Source organism: Macrobrachium nipponense, chromosome 1, assembly GCF_015104395.2.
Source record: "Macrobrachium nipponense isolate FS-2020 chromosome 1, ASM1510439v2, whole genome shotgun sequence".
In the NCBI taxonomy this organism is placed as follows: domain Eukaryota; kingdom Metazoa; phylum Arthropoda; class Malacostraca; order Decapoda; family Palaemonidae; genus Macrobrachium; species Macrobrachium nipponense.
In genome coordinates this window covers 203,351,129-203,359,911 of record NC_087200.1, presented here as the reverse complement: position 1 = coordinate 203,359,911, position 8,783 = coordinate 203,351,129, and the positions used below count along the sequence as shown (strand labels likewise).

General features: G+C 36.2%; 1 long non-coding RNA gene across 1 annotated transcript; it reads left to right on the top strand.

Moving 5' to 3' along the window:
• Window positions 1-1,381: 1,381 nt before the first annotated feature.
• Window positions 1,382-3,486, top strand: LOC135220345 (uncharacterized). Its single transcript, XR_010315675.1, has 3 exons — window positions 1,382-1,585; window positions 2,955-3,108; window positions 3,258-3,486. It is a non-coding gene; the product is annotated as an uncharacterized LOC135220345 (long non-coding RNA).
• The last annotated feature ends 5,297 nt before the right edge of the window (window positions 3,487-8,783 follow it).

Genomic DNA, 8,783 nt, shown 5'->3' with positions numbered 1-8,783 from the left:
TGCCCAGAATGAAAAATTTGTTTGTTTGTATGGTGCTTTTACGTTGCATGGAACCAGTGGTTATTCAGCAACGGGACCAACGGCTTGACGTGACTTCCGAACCACGTCGAGAGTGAACTTCTATCACCAGAAATACAAAAATGCGGAAATATTCATAGATTTTATGTGTGCGCTATTTCAAATCCATGTGTATACTGCAATACTAAAGAGGCAGGCTGAAATCATCTGCATCTCCTAAGTAATTTCATTTAATCCACAAGAGTTTCTTTACATTCCAGTTTCCCGTCTGAATACATATGTATATATCTTTCTACTGGCTGTAGGGGATTTCTCGAAGCCATACCAGAATTCTTCTTAATAAAGTAAACTAGTCCATAAAGCCACCTCCCTAACAGGTTTATTTATATATTATATATATATATATATATATATATATATAATATATATATATATAATATATATATATATATATAACAACCAGACGGGTTATCAGAGTTGTAAAGAAATAAGGGGGCTATGAAAAGGAGGGGTTATGACTCTCTTTAAAACGGCTCTCGAATTTCGGATTTTGACTAAAACCTTTTTGGGGGTGGGGGGGGGGGGAGTCTATGGTAAAAATTTGGTAGCCTAGTTTTCATAGTCTGGGCGTGGCATAGTGAAGAAACAAACAAACATGCAGAAATTGGCATTATATATATATATATATATATATATATATATATATATATATATATATATATATACATATATAATATATATACATATATATATATATATATATTATATATATATATATATATATATATAATTGTATATATATATCATTATGTAAAATATATATACTACGTATAGTATATATGGATATATATATATATATATATATATATATATCTATATATATATATATATTTATATATATATATATATATATATATATATATATATATAAATATAAAGAGCAAATACGGTTAATTCCCTATCCAAACCTTATAAAGTATTTTTGTTTAGAAAAACGTATCTAAATTACTTTGCTTTTTTCAAATATTAACATTATGGATTTTTTTTCGTCCAATCCGTAATATATAATCTTTCCCTGTTGGTCAATTGTCTCATATTAACAGATGACTAAATATTATAGAAATCTTAAAGTTAACAATAACAATAACATCAATAAACAATCTCGGACGCAGGAAAGGTTTTCGATTTGCAAACCAAAAACGGCAAGGTTCAGTTCCTCAATGCCGTTATAGCTCGTTACCTCTTCTGCGTGGGTTCAATAAACTATTAGAGATTCAGATTGCACCGAGTCAAGGACTGGCGTCTCTTCTTCAGGTCGTCTTAACGGCTTCCCGATTACTAATTAACATTGTCCGCCAGAAGTCCGGACCTCAGGCAGTTATTATACTGGTATACTTATCACTCTCGAACGTGTCAGTATTTGGCGAAAGCGTCAACCGGCATCTAACTTTGGAAAACCCAGAAAGATGCGCTAGCGTCATATATAACACGTGGAAGAGCTGTCGTTCTTTCATTGTTCGAGCAAATAGGCCATCACGCGGAAGTCATGCCATCTGCGAAAGCCATCGTGAGTATATCCTTTTGTCTACCATTGATAAGGTTTCTAATAATTTTGTTCACTTTGAAGCGGATTAGACTCATACGTTTCTTGCCCATAACTCATCTTCTTCCGAACAATTTTTTGGAGGAAATATAAGCCAAGGAGGTTGCGATATCCTGGTCTGCAACCTTTATTGCTCCATTGTCCGTTTGTGAACAGCATTATTCCAAGTTTTTTTTTTTTTTCTGCAGAAACTTTCCCAAAGAGGTAACATTTCTCATCAGCCTTGGTGGGTGGTTTGAGGCGTCCGAACGCTGATTCCATTGTCAGCTGTGTCTGTTCGCGTATATTTTATTCTAATAGTCACAATGGAAGAGACAAAAATGTAGTCGTTTGACCATTTAGATAAGGGCTCTCCAAACTATGGCTCGCGGGCCACATCCGGCCCGCCAAACAAATCCCCGTGTGGTGGCCTTGAAAAAATAATTATCGCACGACTGGCATCGCTGAATTATTCAATGCTGAAAATCTTCCAACTCAATTTCAAATGGAAATTATTGATCTCCAGGCAAATGACAGACTGAAAGATAGGTATAGAGAAGGAAATCTGATTGAGTTTTATAAATGCCTGCAGCCAGATCAGTTTCCAAATTTGATAAAGTTTGCTTGTAATTTTGTGTCATTTTTGGTACAACATACTTGTGTGAACAAACATTTTCCAAAATGCAGTATGTGAAATCTAACTATCGAGTAAATTTGTCTGATGATCATTTGAAATCAATTCTTACAATTGGCTCATCTAATCTGGAACCTGATTTCAATGAAATTTTGCAGTCAAAACGTCAGTATCATTCGTCACACTAATTTGGTTGCATAAAACTAAAGGCAAGAATCAGTTTAGTTTACCCTGATTTTTTCCAACAAGATATGTTTTGATTTTTCTATGTTTATACTCTAATATTTGAGGAAATTAAATTACTGGTACTGATTTGTTTTTTTTTTTTTCCTTTGGCCCGCATAAATGTGGGAAATATATAATGTGGCCCTTACATTGAAACGTTTGGAGACCCCTGATTTAGATCAATGCTTGAAAAGGAATTCACACGAAACAAAAGAAATTATGAGATTGCTTTAATTTTATTTTGATGTCGAAACTGGTATATGATATTTTCAACGAATTATCATGATTTATGAAATAATGGCTGGAAGACAATAGAATTCAAGACTGATCATTATTTAGACATCTAGGTAATTTAACTTCCTCCTCTTAAATGTCTACCAATTAAAACCTAATTTAGTGCAACATATTGTAACTGGAAAAAGTCTTATTACCTCTAATACTTTTTTTTGCTCAGGAACAGTGGCACACGACTAAGATTATTTCTGGCTTTTCCAGTTCTTGGTGTTGGCGACCTGCGCCATCTTGTACGTAGCCTAGCCACAGCTGCTCCATTTATCGGATTCGGGTTCTACCCTAGTTTTTACGGACCTAGATATTATAATCCTTTCAGACAAGGGTACGGTTATTACGGATATGGTCCTTTCCACAGGTAAACAATATTCATTGTCTTCCCATCGTTTTGTCGTGTTAAAAAGAGTTGTGAAACTGTGCTGTATATTGTGCGAAAATTATCATGAAACAAGGATAGTGGTGTGTTCATGTTAAGTTTGGTTGATTTTTCTTCATTTTTTGACACAGGCCCCATTGCCACCATTACCATGGATACCCTTACGGATAGAAAGCAGAAGAATTCTGGTTCCAGCGAGCGAGATTCTTCTCAAGCCTTTCTTCTTCTGCCTCTCTTGAAGTGGTATCGAGCACGCAAAGACGGCTGAGTCTGACCTATTATGTTATACAAAGGGAGTTCTAATATCATTTAATGAGTACAGTATTATCTTGTGGCATTAGCAATAAAATAATTTCTCTGCACCTGGTTTGACTTATTCAGTTTTCCTGGGGAAGCAGATCTGAACTGAATTGAATATAGAATTTAGGCCAAAGGGACCTTTGAGGTCAATCAGCGCTGAAAAAGAAATTGACAGTAGAATGGTCTGAAACGTTGCACTTGAATCAACCTGCTAGGAGAGGGTAGAAAGTCAGATGGAAGGAAGAGAATATGAAAGGAGGTACAGTAAAAGGAACGAAAGGGGTTGCAGATAGGGGCCGAAGGCACACAGGAAAGAACGTACTGCGCACCACACGAGGTGTGCTGACGGCACCAACCCCTTATGGGAACAAGCAAGCTGGTGTTTTGATATATTAGCTCCAAGGTCTTTTTATTTATTTATTTTTGTTAATATATATATATATATATATATATATATATATATATTACAATTAAGATTGTGAACAAACAAGGGACATTTGTACCCCAGGGGGTAGTATTAAACATGGCGAAATACATTTGCCCCCGGACTATAGTAGATTCACATCACCCGTGCATCTGATGTCTAGGCCTGTCCCTTATGAGGCTCCTGATTGGCTGTTGATAAGCCAATCACAAGGATGTATGTTCCATCATCTGAGGGGATACGATTGTCCTTTCAAAGTTCTCAGGAGGGTGGAAAGATAGATTCTACCATCCATGGTGAACTCTCGAGAGAGACTGACAGTTTCCAGCCCTGCCATTGGTTTCAGGGCTCTCACAATCAGCAGACAGCATTACCATAGATTCCTCAGATTTTACCCTATATTTCACAAAATTACCTTAAAATTGTTGGAACTTTTCCTTGAAAATTACCATAGTTTTTTTTATTGAAAAAATACATTATTTTAGATATAAATACACTAGATTTTCATGCATGGTACGTTTGATAACTATATTACGAATTGCACAACTGAACAGATCAAATTTAGGTTGTAATAAACTGTTATTAATATCCAAGAACTTTTATTAATTATTACTCTTATACCTGATACATGCTCAACTTTACCATAAACAAAGTTTTTGTGAATTTAATACACTCCCTTAATTCGGTATAAAGAATAAAATACTTATTCATAAAAAAAATCAAAGAAGAAAAAGAAACAGTACATGAGGACTTTATTACTCGCAGACCTCAAATCTACACAAAAACAAAAATGAAACCCTTGTGATAAATTAAGACACTTTCTTACAATGAATATTCTACAAACTTTCAAGTGTAAATTTTAAGAAAAACTATTCTGGACTCTACCAAATTAAAGTTTAACTATTAGTTAGATATGTGAACAACTCAAACTGCTTTGATATAAGATTCTTTACTTCCTCATCAGTAGCATTACTTTCCACTCGTTCTAAATCTAACTGGAGCTGTCTATCTATCTATCTACAGTCAACTGATGACTGGAGATGCCTTTCCTTTCAAGTCCTTTTTTGGTGTGCAGTAAATTCACCGGGATTTCTGCTTAATACATTTTCTGGATTCAAGAACTCAAGCATTTTAAAAGCATGTTTTAAACCTTGACTTAATTTGCTCCACTAATTCAATTAAGAATTCTTGACCATTCTCTTTAAATCTCTTTATACCTTCAATGCCATTGCTTATGGGTAACTGGGATAGCGTTTCAGTAGCATGAATGCCGACATACATTTGCTTAATAGGCACTCTTAGTCTAATGTTATGAATATCTATGGCAAAAGGATTAGAATCTCTTGAGGTGATCAAGCCTGATAAAATCACTCATTATCTTACGTAACAAATTCTTTGCATTCCCATACACATATTGAAGCATTGGTTTCCCACTCTTTGAAAGATCCTATTGAACTCATTGGTTCTTTGCAACTGTACTTGCAGAAATTGCAACTGCGCTTTGATGAATTGATTAATCAGGGAACTGAGAATAGTTTGTCACGTATGATGGATCTCTTTTCTCACTTATTACTGACGTGAAATACAACTTTAACACGCCTCCAGGTCCAGGGACAGCCAACATGTTTGTAGTAGTAGTAGGTGGGATATGCCTCTGAAACGGCTCCCAACAGTTAGAGGTTTGTTTGAAGATATATCAAGAAAGTCTTGAGACTCCTGCAATTCATGCGTACTTAAACTTGATCTGCTGAAGTGCGCATATACATTTCTGAAGTAGTGTAAAGTTTTAGGCACACATGAGACACACACAAGTGTATCATATGACAACTGCAGCGAGCAAATACTATATGGGGCAGATCTGCTTTGATTAGAGAAGTCACACTTTGATGGTCTCCAAACATGACATTTCACGTATCAGGCAAAACCAATTATATAATCTAAAGGTATATTTTTTTCTCGAAAAGAGGATTTTATTGCACTAGCCTATACAGAAATGCATCACATTTGTTTAATGACACCATGTCGTAAAATGAGTATATCACTTCACACATAATCAAAATAGGCTACACAAATTGCAAATTGCTTTTCGGTACTCACATCAGTTGTTTCGTCAGGGATAATGCTGAATTTTGTTACTTTTAACTGACTGACGAGTTCCCTTGGTTTACGTGAAGAGTGAAGACTGCTGTTGACTCGTGGCCTGCACGTAGGCGCGAGCCGCGCGATTCAAAATTCAAATGCTGACCAGGTAATACACATATTTGAGAGTGTGCTTTCAAAATTGCATATCCACAAATATTATTCTATTATGGCTGTTCCATGAAAATTACATTAATAGTAAATTACCTTGAAAACAATTAATATTACCTTAAATTTTTCACAATTACCTTAGAATTACGTTAAAAATTTCATTACCTTAAACATTTCCTTAAAACAGCCCAAAATACCTTAAACTAAGGTAATTACCTTAAAAGTGAGAGCCCTGATTGGCTTATCAGCAGCCAATCAGGAGCGTCGTAAGGGACTGGCCTAGACAGTAGATGCACGGCAGCACGGTTAATGTGAATCTACTATAGTACTAAACATGGAAAAACACACACACGCACACACAAGATGACGTCGACTGTCCAAATTCCCTGTCAGCTCAGAAAAGAATGTCCATAATAAGATATTAACCAAGGCTGTTAAATGAAGACCAAGGCTCCTCTTGTAAAATTTCTGACCATGAAAAGGCTTAATTAATGCACAGTTCTAATATTTCTAACATGATTAAACAAATAGCTTTTTACAGAAAAGGTGAAGAAAATGCTGTATTACATCTGTGGAAGCTTCGCTGCATACGGTAAAGAGAATGAGATACATTTACATAATGCAATAACAACCGGTCTTGAAGATTCGGGATGCAAATGGGGGTAATGACCCTCAAATAACTGGAAAAGGAATCGGCGAAGTGGCACCACTGAATGAACTTAGAAGATGGTCTGGCCGAGTCACGAGGTAGACACCAAGCCTCAAGTTTGAGCAAAGTTGACTATTTTAAGCTTTTTCTATGGCTGAAAGATGTGGGAAGTTTCCCTATTTTACTCTATTTGGCAGAACTTGACTCTGGAACTTTTATCATATATAGTAACCATTAATGCTCTGGGAGATTGGGAACTGGCTAAGGTTGGGATTTGGGCAACAAGTTGTTAAACTTAGCGAGAGGGAAAAAATGTATGTCAAAAGTAACATTTGACTCCATTTTAGCGGCAGTAGCAACCCAGCGGCAGATTACGATTACGTGAGTGCTCGAATTCTTGACACCAAGATTTTATTGCAGATTGAGTTGGTTTCAATTAGATTGGCCTTGTGCCAGCACATATACCATTTCGATTACTGTGGTAAGGTGTTGAAGGTAACGATCCGATATAGGGCTCTGCCCAGTCAACAGAGACCGAAGAATTAGCAAATGAATATATTACTATAGGGTAAAAACCGAATGGCCGGCCTCTACCGTAGCGCGACCACCTTCCCGAAAATCGGAAATTATGGCCTTAATTTGTGACTTGGGAGAAAAAATTGACTTCGAGAGGAAAGTAGAGGTATCGATGTGTTGCTTGACTAATGTCTACCCTGGGTTACAGGACGTGTTAAATTACTTTTTTTCCGAAAGGTGGTCGCGCTACGGTAGACGCCGGTCATTCGGCATTTTACTCTACCCATTTATCCACTTATATTGTTTGTACATATACCATATTTAACTAGGTGAAATGTCTACGTACACAACTGCATATACTATATAATGGAACCCAATCTCCCTAAACTCGTCCCCGTAATTTCAGAATTATTGACTTCGATTCTCTCTTTCAACAACGCCAATAACGACAATAACATTCATTATAATTTCAAACTTAATTTATTAAAGTATAAAAGTAATTACTATACTCTTCATGCAACTGGATGAAGAGTCCTCAAAGTTACGATGCTAATCTAAGGGAAAAAAATCTAATTATATTCGTTATTCTCTTAACAAGAGTGATCTGAATTATGAAAAAATGCAAAAGTATCCTCTTATCTTTTAAAATTAGTCTCCTATATAGTCTACTACTCGACCATGTTCTGGAATCACGGCGTCTATATATATCCACCGAAAAGCCTTCTCCTTTTTTCTTTTTCTTTTTTCTCTTTAAATCTGGGAGGGAATTTTACTCATTAATGTGAGGGGGTCGTGGAGGGAAGGCCCAAGCCAACTCGTACAAGGGGGGCGGGGTGGTGTTTAAGAACCACTGATATCGGAGTGAGAGATTGGACAGCCTATGGTATAATGGAAAAACCAATACCTGGCCCCAATGCTATTTGACGATCATGTAAACATGGCAGACCTATATTATCGTTCTTTATTCATGGGTCAGTCTGACAGCAGTAAAATTGACAACAATATTTGCTAAAAATGTCATCTTCAACGCTGTCATCCCATATACGCTTCGCCCATATTCATAATAATATTACTAATAGCCTAGGTTTGATAGCCTGATACCTAACAACCAATGTTCTAAGCAAAGTAAGGTAGCAGTCTTGATATTTTTTTCTCGTCGGGAAATCTTAAACACGAAATTGACAACAATCAGTCCTGAATCTCACATGCCACTTGTTAGTAGCAACAGGCTTCCTTCACTGACCTGCAGGCATTTTTAAGGCGTTTGAACCTACGTACGAGACCACTCATAGATCTTAGAAACTATTTACCTACCTACAGTTTCCAGTATAAATGTAATTACAATCCACCTTAATTCTTATTTATACAGTTGTGATTTCGGGGAGAGTATACTGTATTACTGAACAGAATCTGATCAAAGCAACTGAACCCTGACTAGGTAGAAGCTATTTGTACAGCTTCCAGCGCAATTATTATCAGGAGGTACCAACATATATATAAAGCTGTAACATGTCACAG